Consider the following 12,423-nt stretch of genomic DNA (forward strand, 5'->3'; position numbering starts at 1 on the left):
AGAATCAGGCAATCTCAACAGCCAGATCAGCAGGCTGTTGTCCACAGTTCCCCAAAATAGGCTGTGTCATTTCAGAGACACTTCCACTCCCCCTAGTCCTGCTGCTTTCATCCATGAGCAGCCCCTCAGTGTGCTCCTACCAGGTAATTGTTAAACTGCCATGTGGAGCATGAGGGAGCTGAAAGGAGAGGGTAAAGGGTGAAGAGTGTGTGCTGGCTTCAATGTGGTGGCCAGCCTGGGCAGGAGGAACACAGCGTGCTTGCTTGGAGATCCCCCTGGATCTGTGGAGATCCACCTGATGCAGGCTCCCTGCATCCCCAGGATCTTATGGGATGGCTACAAACCATTACTTCTAAGGATGCTTCCAACTTGCCCTGATGGGCAACCCGTACCTCCACCTCCTCAGCTAAAGGCTCTCTTTTTTGTGCTGTGAAGGGTTCAGCTCCCTGTGTCCTTGAGACTGAAATGATGGAAGTAATACCCAATGCTGTCAGTTCTGTTTTCCACCATAAGAAGCCATGTGGCTTACCCAGAGCCAGCTCAGTGTGTAAAAAAGGATCAAGAGGAGTGGCCAGTCACGGGACAGAGCCAGCCTGCAATGGCAGCATACCTCCAGTGCAAAATGGGGTGGTCAGCTTTTCTCTCAGGTGTGACAAGTGGGTAAAGAGAGCCCCAGCTGGCAGCCTGAACACCATGTGCACTTTGAAAGGAGCCTCAAAGCTGTGTGAAATCCATTAGCAATGTCACCTGTCACTTGTGTCTGGCTTGTGGCTGAGAGCTGACAGATTGGCCCATCAGGTCCAGCTCTTTTTTGTGATAGTGGTATCTAAACCAAGCAAGCCCTGAGCTCACCTGTAGTGAAAGATCTCCCTTGTCTGGCTCCTGAACTGGTGTGACACTGCTCAGGAATGTTGCACAGTGGGAGGCCAAACTGATCCTGTCACAAGAAGAGGAACCACCACAGCCAAGCCTGGCTCTGTACACTACTCATGAGGGCAAGCACTTGGGGAATGGTCATCCCTCCACCCTCCTGCAAGTCTGCTGCTACAGCTGGGCCTGATTTAAAGGCTGGATACTAAAATGTCTAAGGAATGAATGGAGAATCCCATGAGGCCAATACTGGGAATGATCTGGAGTACAAATTTCCCTTATTCCCTTCCTAAAGCAGACTTGCCCTGGGTGCCATAAGGGCCATGGAGAAGTTAACTCTGCAGCTGGGGAGACATCTGCGATTTGGTGAGGATAGGTTCTTTCCACAGAGGCTGCTAATTCTGCATGACCTAATCTGGGTTTGTTGCTTCTCTGCACTGTGAGTCACAGTGTGCACGGTCCTTTGGTCACTGTGGCAGGCTGCAGGACTTCACAGTGGCCTATTGCTCTTCCTACAGACGATGACTGTTTTTGACTTGGCTGTCATGTGCATGATGCTTTCCATTTATATCTAATAAGATCACCACAATCTGCAGCAACTGTAGGTTGTCATACTAAGATCTTCACAGCAACAAGTGATATATTAGCTGGTCAGGAGACACACTGGTCCAGAACAAAGCCTGTATCAAAAAAGTTCCCCAAAGAAGCCGCTGATAACTCTTAGGAATTGAAGGCCTTAGTGTGGTTGTCTTGTGAAGGTAAAGCTTTACAGAGCTGGGTGGAGGGGGAAAAAACTTTTGGTTTAAAAATAAAGCAGAAGTTGATCACTCATTGAAAGGTGAGTGCTGTCTTCCTTATCAGCCTGCCCAGCAGTCATGGAAAAGCTGGTGCCATTAGTAAATCCAGCCTCTTGACCGGAGGGCTCTGCCCTACCCTGCACCTACTGGGACAGCTGAGCCCTGAAACTGCAGATTCCCAAGCTGCAAGCACTGGGACATGGGTACCAGATTAGCTCTTTTTATTTCCTTTCATTTAGCAGGATCCTGCAGAGCTGGGTAGCTGCCAGTCAGTCTGTCAAGACGTGAACTATTTTGGGAGTTTTTATGATGGAACAATATTTTTTTGGTAAACAAACGGAAAGCTGTTAAACAGGGACCTTCACCTCACAGCTCCCGGTTCAGCTCCCTCACTGCTGCCATGCCACAGTGACTGTACTGTCCACTCTGCACAGTCCCTTCATGGCTCCTGCAGGGGCAAAACAAATAGCAGCTCTTTTTAATTTTTTTTTTCTTTTTACTAACTCCTCAACAAAAAACCAGAAAAAGTCCAAAAAGCCACAACCCCCCCTCCCCTGCCAAAAAAACCCAACAACAAAGAAACAGCCACACCCCCCCCCAAAAAAAACCAAAAAACCAACAAACCAAACCAAAACAACCTGAACAAAACCAAAACCAACAGAAAGCCAAGAGAGAGAAGAAATAGAGCAAATTTGGTTTAGGCAGCAGAAGCAGTTGCTTGGTGGACTTAACCCCTAAAACACCTGAGGGCAAGCTCTATATTGTCTCTGTGTGTCATGTTATGTGACCGTGTAGCAGCTAACCACATCCCAGGCTGGATTTCCTCAGGGCTACTGGTGACACATGAATCCAACCAGCAGTGACACAGGGCCGGCTGTGTACAACAGAGGGACTTCCTTTTTCACAGTGCCTGTTAGTAGGAAGCCCTGATGGAGTCACAGAGTGCACAGAGGAAGATTTTGGTCTGGAAGAACTGAGCAGGGAAAGAAAGGGCAGAAGCATTTCCTGCTCTAAAATGGATGTAGTGTGCTCAGGGGAAAAACCCAAAGGGGCCAGTGAGTCCTTCCTGCTGCTATGGGCTAAAATTAGTTTTGCTATTCCTAGGTACTGGTGCCAGTGGAGAATCTAGTCTTACATGGGCTATATCTGCCCCAGCCTTTGGGGGAACTGATTGATGGCTATCAGTTGGAATGAGCCAAGCCTTTTGTATGCTCCACATGTTTGTCCACGTCACAAAGGCAGTTTGTGGTTTTCCTTGGTTCCTGGAAAGTCCAGTCCAGTTTGTACAACAGTGCTGGCTCACACAGTCCTACTGGGAGCCCATTAATTCCAGAGCAGGCACATCGCCGAAGAATCTGGAGGGATTCTTCTTCTCTCTCTGCCCCTTGATCCACTCTCAGCCTTACCAAGGAGTTGGAGTTTGCCCCACAGACAACTCACACAATGGGATCTTTTGCTTACACCACTCTGATTCTGCCTTGGGATCACTCCTTTAAGTAACTGTTCTTTCTCTAACACTGCTACTAATGACTTTTTGGAGGAGCCTTCAGTAAAATTGACTGTGGGCAAGTGCACCTCCTCCCTGGCCAGCTGTCTGCCCTTCTCTGTGGGCAGTTGCAACCCCTGCACTTCCCTCTCTCATTCTCCAATTTGTAGGGATTTTTCTTTGCTTTTGCAGCCTCAGCAGGTCAGCTCTGGCCCTTAGCCTTCTCCATTTCATTCCGATGCTTCCTGGGATTCTTCCCATGTCCACGCATGTGCGTGAGCCTCTCCTCACCTATAGGTCTTCAGCACCCTCCCAGGGCAGCTTCCCCAACCCACTGTTCCTGCTCTTCCTGCCCTCTGCACTGAGTGCCTTCCTTGGCACTGTGGTTTGCTTTTCTGCCATGTAGGAGCAGAATTCACCTGGCCCCACCATGGGAGTGCCTGTGCTGTACTTGAGGACTGAGAGTCCCAGGACTGCTGGGAGGACATAGGATGAGCATCTTGGGAACTGCAGCAGCGATGCAGTGGCAGAGATGCACACCAGTCCTCAAGCTCTTTGGCATTTAAGGCACCCCCATTCTGCAGCTGAATGTACAGACACACATTTACTCAGGTCTTTTAGATTCCAAGCCTGCATTTTAAGCAGATATCTAAGATGTCAGGAGTCATGCAGTTCATATATGCTGTGACTACAGCTTCTGCCTTCAGCTATTGGAATCTCACTCCTATTTCCTCTTTAATTGGCTTCTCTGTCTTTACCCATTAGCATCCCCTCTCATCATTGCACCCCACATTTAGCCCCATGATTTGAACTTAAGTGTGCTTAGTTGGTCCATCTGCCCCACAGGGAACATACTTCATCATCAGTAAATAGCTCAGCTCTCTTCCTTTTGATCTCTTTTCTCCTGAACTGTGTGTGCTCTTCTGTGGGGCTTTATCTCTTAGCACTCAATGGCTTACCTGAATTGGTTGCTTATGTCTGTCACTCCTGCTCCTCCTGCTCAGCCTTATTCCTTCCTTAAAGAAGGCTTATCTTTCTGCTGTAATTTTATTTCTCCAGATTTTCTTCATCTTGGTTTCCTCCAGGTTCAAGTGGACTTAGTTTTCTATGTAATTTAGGGAGCTATGCTCCATAAGGATCACCACATGGGAGAGGGGACAATCCTACAAGACATGGCAATCTAATGCGTTTTGCTTACGTTTATCTTGTGCCTCTTTGGGCCTTAGCCTATAATTGTCCAGCTGTGTCTTCTTTGTATCAGACCATCAGAGCCAGCTTTATGATCCCCTGCTTGGGCCTGAGCACTTGTCACATGGAGGGGCAGCAGAATGCATGGGTTTTGTCCCAGCAGCCCCTCTGCTGTGACTTGTAGCTCTAGACCCAGGGCACCAGAAGGATGCTCTGCATCTCTGATTTTTATGGCTGTTCTTTCAGTCAGGTTGTAGATAAAGATACTCACAAAGATGGAAGGCAACCTAGGCCCTCTGCAGCTGTGACAGCATCCAGCTGTACTACATGGTCAGGGTGCCTTGTGCTTGGGAGGAGCAGGGAAGAGGTTTCAGATGGTGACACTGGCAAAAATAGCACCCTGGGCAAGAGCTTGGAGTCCTGTCTCATCAGCCCACCTTTGCCTTCGTGAAGGATGATCTTTCTCTCAGCTTCCAACCTGCAGGCATCTTCTGGTCCTCTGTTGTTTATGATACTGCAATTTGTTGCCTTGGAAATAAGTGCTGGTTTATCCCAAACAGAGCCTACACTTTCACAGCACAATCAAGGGAGAGGAGCAGATGGCTACCCCATCTCTTCCGCTGTGTTTCCCATTTTCCTCATCCACAGTTGGATGACAGGAATCTCTGATTCAGTGCAAGTATCTGTGGCCCGGCTGCATCTACCCATGTAAGCTGGGGAGCCATGTTTCTGCTGGGATATGACATGCCTTTGTGTCTAGTATCACTATTTTGGCTTCCTGCAAATGGAATTTGACCAAAAAGTAAAAAAAAACCCCAACCTTCAAACTTACTTCAGTAGTGTCTAGCATCAGGGGGCAGAAGGAAAGTTCAATATCTGCAGTTTCTGTTTCCCAGGGCTTTGTAGTAACTATCCTTAAGCGTTTGACCCTCTGCAACCTCATTTTACTGTTTTATATGTTGAACTTTGGACAATATACACCTTCTACTCTCTGTGGGCACCAGCATTCTCCTTTCCTGCAGTTCTCCTGGGCTGAATCTGCAGTTTGGCAGCAGCTGTGCCAGGTAGGGCTCAGGGAACTGCATGGAGGGTAGATATTAATTTAAATGCTTTGCTTGGAAGCACCTTCCAAAGGAGCTGGTGGTCCAGAGGCTCAGTGGTGTCATGGCCCTAATATGCACTTGGAGAATGGAAGAGATGTGGGGACTCTACAGGATTGAGGAGCCTTCAGGATCTGAAATGGCTGGGAGAATCAGCACTTCCAACTCCAAGATTAATTGCTTTGCAAACAGTTCTGCTTTCATTCCTCAGTGCTATTCTTTGTGATTCAGTCTGATTTGTTTGAATTCTGTTCTGAGGCTTATGTCCTACCCACCACTTTGCTGCATGAGTGCTGTCTTTCCTTGCCTGAGCAAATTTAGGATGGAGAGTAACAGAATATTTTTTCCTTTCCAAGTAGTAACATCTTTGGGCAGCTTTCTAGTGAGGACAGGGAGAGCAAAATTCCAATTGGTTTCAAGATTGAGCCTGGTTAGTTTATGAAGGGAATTATATAAGTTAGTCCTTATGGCTGGATTTAGTGATTTGGTGTCTCTTCTAGTTCTACCTTTCTGGGAAGCAGCTATGTTAAAAATTCATTTGAAAAAGGGAAAATTATCCTCCAGGTTCAAATATTCTGCATTAAAAATGGAAAATGGAGCAGAGGAGATTGAAAACTGGTTCTTGCTTAGCAGCAGACAGGCTACAGAGCCAGGTCAAGAAAGGAGGTTGGACTGGAAAGAAAGAGAATTGCTCTATTTCAGTGTGGAGATGTGGCTCGGGGAGGGCCAGGCTGGGCCCTGGGGGTGATGAGGCCAGGCAGGAGGGCCAAGAGCATCACTGGAGTATGGGAGCAGCCTGTGAGACACTGGAGGAGGAGAAGGGAAGAGAGTTGCTTCTGATCCTTTCCTGCACATGCCATTTCTGGCTCTTTTGCTTATCACTGAACTTATCCTTTCTGCAGTGGGTAACTGACTAAGGATCCTTGTGCTGCTCCATTAATCTGTGGCTTTCCATTAACAGGCAGGTGCTTGTACCTGGGGGATCATTGTGCTGACTGCCGGAGATTCCTGGCACTGGCTACTACAGAGTTAAGCAGCCAGGCTGGAGTGTGCAAACAAACAGTGAGACCTGTACTAACAGCCCTGCTTTGTGTTAGTGGGAAGCACAGGCTCCAACTTCTTCCGATTTCTCACCTGTCCAGACTGGTACAGAAAGCAAATGCCTCTTGGAGTTTCAGAGAAAACCACACCTATTTACAGTGGATTCCCCAGGGCCCTCCTGTGGGGTATTAACTCTTCAGCCCCAGGACCACATTCTGCCTTTGGTAGGAAAAATTCCCAATACCCCTGGGGAAGTCAGCCCTTCTACCTCCACTACAGGGATTTCTCCTGCTTGTCCCCAGGCCATTGGCCCATCCACTCCCTAGAGCAAGTCCCTAGAGCAATTTCTGGTTTCTCCCATCTGTACAGTTATCCCTGTCCAATGCATAGCTGTATACTGGGGTTCTCTCTGTGTGAACTGGGCTTCCTGACCCAGCTCCTTCCCCAGAAAGCAGAACTTGCATTTCTGTGTTTGGGTTGGACCTATGATCGTGTCTCTGTGTTTGTCTCAAACCCCACCAAGTTTCCCTGAGATACCAGCTCATCCCTCCCCCTTGAAATATCCATGCTTTCTTCAGATTTCTTCCTGGTCTCACTGTTTGCTTTCCCTCCTTTCCCTGGTTTCTGAGTTTTCTCGGAAGGAATCCCGTGCTCTGGCCTCCTCAGGCTGGAGTGTTGTGTTGTTGTTTTTCCTTTCGTCGCTATGGGCAGAGATTTTGAGTACTGAGCCAAGAAGAGGGAGGGAAGAAGAGAGGCAGTGAAAGAAGGAGGGAGTACAAGGGAGGGGGGGGGGGAATGAAGAAAGCCAGAAAAGTGAGAAAGCAAAGTGTTCAGGGGAGCAGGGTAAGGAAGAGATAGTGGAGAAGTGAAATGGGGAAGGAGGATAGGGGGCACTGAGGAGACAAAGAGTTTTGGATAAATATCAGATCTTTTTCATTGGTTCTTTTATTAATAATACTATTGCCATGGACAAAGATATCCAGAGGAAGGCAAGGAGCCCCCACTTCTCCCTGCCCCAAACCCCTCTAGGACACAAGGCATGAGAGATCCTTCAGAAACTGAGTGCTTTAGTCTAAAGCAGCCAGTAGATGCACAGGCTGCAGTAGGGAATATGTTAGATGTGAACCTGGCAGGTAGGGAGACAATGCAAAACACAAAGACACAGTAAAAATTATAGGATCTTCATTCAGCCTATTGAAAGTAGGTAGCCTCTGAGAGGACTGACACATTTTGGGAACAGGGAAGAAAGGAGAGTAGCTAAGGAAGCTTATGACACTGCAGAGAAGCTAAGTAATTCCTACACCTAAAAGGAAAAGAGACAAATCTCCCTAATAGTGCTTCTCAGTTGCTACAGAGAAGGCACCTTCAGGCAGTGAGAACTTCTAAAAGCAAGGGTGGTGTCTTAAAAAACAGCAGTCCTCAGGACTGGGCACAAGCACCTGAGGAGCAGAGTGCTAGAAAATGTGCAGCAATGGGGTAAGGCAGACAGAGCTAAGGAATTGCAGTCTTAGGTCTTGTTTCCATCCCAAGTAAATTGCTGGATGTTCATTATGGGTCTGCAGGCCCCCCATGTACCTGACTGGCTACATTGCAGCAATAAATTTACAGTTCAGATTCTCTGCTGAGGAAAATCATACTCCTGGAGCTGCTAGAAGTTATGGAATGTTTCCTTCTGTAGGAAATAACAGCAGGACGTGGGTTTTCCAAAAGCTAGGAGCACTGTCTTTCACAAGAGCTTCTTGATGACGCTAAGTGGCCACCAGGTGATTTGTGCTGGCACTGCTGAAATAGTGCAGAGCAGAAACTGTGGGCGCTGAAGACTCAGAGCAGCCTGCCTCTGGGAGCCATGCAAGGGTGGCTTTATAGTAGAAAGGAAACAAATTCAGTAGTGAATTTGGGATAGACCTCCAGCTGGAATACTCTGTATGCTTCTCATCACCCATGCTGGGGAAAAAATGGGAAATAAGTCAGATAAAGAAAGTTACTAAAAAGATGAAACTCCTTCCACATGGACAGGGACTGCAAGGAATACAACACCAGTTTACAGAGAGGATAAATGGGGAAGGGATATGTATTAGATAGAACTGTAACTTTTTAAGGAGACACATATATTTCAAAGTTTAGACCAACGTCTAACTGACAAAGATAGGAAAGAAATTCATTTTTGAAGAGGTTATTCCACAACTGTCCAATATAAAGATTATTTCACTTAAGGATCAAGCACTGTCAGAGACAAGCTCTTGCACAGCATTTTCCATCCCTGGTATCTAATCTAATCAGTCCTGTTTTTATAAACAAGCAATGTGGGGATCACTCAGCCCATCAGCCTGTGTGGCACTGTCTGATGACTGTGGTAGTGACCACTCAGACCTTAGCACTGCCACCAGCCCAGACACAGCTGCTTTCCCTCAGTGACTTAGGGGCGATTTACCGTCCTCTCACTCCTACTGCTTGTGTGATTTTTCTTTTCTCCGCCCAATTCTGAAAAATGACTGGAAGTAAGGGGTTGTTTTTTAATAACACTAGAAATGAGTTAGGGATTAATGAAGGAAACAGTTAAATCAGAACTGAGTTGTGGCCAAGGGGTGGTGTGACATGTAGCCAGAGCTGGTCAAATGGCAGCTATGTCTTGTATCACCAGCATTCTCTCCTGCAGGGTGAAGCTCTTTCTTGCTGCAGATAGGTATTGTACTGTGGCTTACAGGAGTTTGAATGTATGAGTCCTAGGTCACATCCTTCAGTGAATGGTTTTCAGAACTGGCCATCAGGATTGCATACTAATACTGCAAACAAAGATCAGGGGAAAGGGAAGCAGATTCATGAGGATTTGGATGATTAAAGTTGGTGGGTAACAGGTGAAATGCGCTGTTTCACATAGCAAATGTTGGATGGCAGTTCTGTGAGCAAGCAGCAGGTCTGAGGAATCCCAGTTAGGCAGAGACACAGCAGAGCTCTCTCAGCCTCAGTGGGTGGGAGGGGATCATTAACACTGTCAGCCTGCACTGAGAGGCAATGCCAGAGAGAATTTTACATGTAGGACATCAATATGGCTTTTTATCTGCCAGGCATGTCCCACGTGCACGTTGTTGTGCTAGTCAGCCCTCAAGAGATTGCAGAAGGGTGAACTGGAATGGCTAACATCCTGATTAGACTTAGAATATCGATTAATTTCAAGCACATAGAACTGTGCTTGGTCATGCAACAGAGATGTTTAGGTCTAGTGTATCATTTGCTTCCTGGCCAAGAATTTCTCAGGGAGGTTACTGTGAGCTCATCACTACTGACAGTGGCATCAGGAGGGTGCAGAGGGCAAGCAGAGGACTACCATTGCTGGGGTCTAAATATGCTCTCAGTGCACTTGGACAGGGCACATTAAATGTCAAGGACCCTCAGGAGCCTTGCCCATGCTGTGGCCCCTGTCGCTGTGTTCAGACAGGGCTGTAACAGGTTCCAGAGAGAAACCTGGCAGGAGGGACCAGAACTGACTCTGCCTCCCCTGCCCACCTTCAGAAGACACGGGCCTGCCCAGGGCCATGTCCACTCCATCTGTGAGAGGGCCCCCAGACAATCCAGAAGAGGGTGGAAGAACAGGGGTGGTTGTGGAGCTGTTTTGGGTGTCCTGGCCGAGGCCTAAACGCAGCCGATGAGCAGCACAGTTCATCAGTGAGGAGAAGGCAGAGGAATGCAAGCTGGCAGGCCAAAAGCAAAGACTTTTCCTGACGACTGAGAGCAGCTCCTTTGTAGTCAAACTTCTGGGCTGCTGCACCTCTGTTTTGCTCTAGAGTTCTCTCTGTTCCTGATAACTTTCTGGCCCCATGTTGTGTTGCAGGGGCTGTGTTTCCACATCCATGAGTCTTCACCTTCCACACACTTAATTTTGGACAAAAATATGCAAATCATCCCTTTCATCTGAAGAGAAAGCCATCTGCCAAGCAGTAAGGTACTGACAGCTTTTTATGTTCTGTGCAGTGGAACTTTTGCTTTTTTCCTCAACAGCTCCTGTCACCATTGCAAATGTTGCCATTCGCATTTGATTAATTTGTCTTTGTCAGCGCATGTTTCCACTGCAGTGGCAAGACTGACCAGCCCTGGTAGGGCCAGACGTGTTTATCTGCATCATTCAGCAAACAGACTGTTGTAGGTGACTTTTTTGTTCACTTTTGCCCACTGAAGCCACAAACTCTCAATTAATTGTTACGTCTTTTCTAGCCAAAGTGAAACTATCTGAAAAGTAAACATATTTGGTGTTTACATGAGGCAAAACCCAGCTTGGGAAAAGAACAGTTCAAGCACAGGCGGCTGCAAGAGCAGGGAAAATTCCCCTGTGAGACAAGAGTTCCCAAGTCAAGGGAGAATGATGCAAGTTTGTCCCTTTAAACATGTACGTAAGCACTGTCCCAGGCAAGGATTGCTTCCCTGGAACTTAGCTCTTCAATAGGTAAGTTAAGTAAGTCCCAGTTGGGACTAACTTGCATTATTATAATAATGGAAGTTCAGCTGCCTCCAGGACCTGCAGTGGGGAAGTAGGGAAGGAGAAACAATTGTAGGCTGATGGGCTCTCCTTCCCATTTCCCAGCCTTCATCTGCTCAGTCTTGAAATCAGTACTGCAAACATGCTGCAAGTGCAGCAGACAGTGGATGTTGGATCCCTGCTCCCGTCCTGTGGAGGCTGGCTGGGAGAGAAAGGGCCAATACTCAAGGCTGGGGCAATAGATGTCTGTGTTGCAATGAGATCTCCCAGCTCTGCCCAGCAGTGAAAGGGAAATAAAAAAGGCAAAAACAGTGGAAGACAGAGCAGGGAGAGCTCTCCTTCTTCCAACCCCCTGCAAAGAAGGGGAAATGGCACTTTCCCACCTTCCCCAGGGTAGGGAAAGGCTGCAGGAGGAACTGTGTGCTGGACTGGACCTTGCTCAACCAGGTCATCAGCCTCTTCTGAAATCCCTCTGGTTTGTCCTCTTCCCTTCCCTCAGGATGCAGCAGTTGTGAGGAAGCTGCCATGCCCTGAAGGCAACTTGTCTGATTTGCTAGAGAGAGATGTTGTTTGTCAACCCCACTGGGATACCTGGAGCTTAAGGCAATAGAAAAGTCTGTCCTATCTGATGCTGGAAGGAATGCATATGGAAAAAACATATCTTGGCTGACATTTCTCCTTCCCCCCAAGATGAGGTGCCAAGATTAAGGAAATATTGGGGTTGTATGCAAAAGTGTATAAAAAGTATTCTGCCTCTCTGAAAACAAAACAAACAAACAAAACAACAACAGCATGAGAAGATTAGTAATGAAGATACATGTGCAGTGTCCTGCCAAGCCAAGATGTTAGCTATTTCTGTAGGACAGCTTGGGCAGTTATATCCTATTCTGAACACAGCATTTCTGATCCCATGTTCCTGCTCAGTCTCAGATCTTTCCAACTGAATTCTCTTTCTCTTGCTGAGGTACAGATGAAGAGGATGAGGCTGAAAGTGCTGATGGCAAGACCTTGTAGATGATGAATAGTGTGAAGCCTCAGTTGTGAAAAGAAATTAAATTGGTGAATGCTGAAAGGAAGCAATGACTGACAAGTCAGGGGAAGGAAAATGAGGTAGGGTGGATGGTGCCTCTCTGTGGTGTTAGGTGGGTCAGAGAGGTGGCATTGTCACTTAGCTGGTTAGTGCTGCTCAGCCTGGTGGTTTTGTTAACTACTCTTAGGGAGCCCTTCTGTCCTGAAATGCTGTAGGAGCAACAGCCCTGGAGCATCCAGTACCTATGGCAGATCCAGCATGGTCCTCGAGTTGAGCAAAGCTTTGCTTCCCCAGAAGAGTTTGCCTGATGCAGCCGGGAAGAGGGCAATATTAGAAAGAAAGAGGAAAGAAACAAACTCAAATCAGTTATCAGGAAGGCCCCATTCTGTCACCTGCTCCCATCCAATATCAAGGTGCTGGAACACTGGGCATCATGGGTG

The sequence above is a fragment of the Melospiza georgiana genome, chromosome 6, assembly GCF_028018845.1.
Source record: "Melospiza georgiana isolate bMelGeo1 chromosome 6, bMelGeo1.pri, whole genome shotgun sequence".
Taxonomy (NCBI): Eukaryota; Metazoa; Chordata; class Aves; order Passeriformes; family Passerellidae; genus Melospiza; species Melospiza georgiana.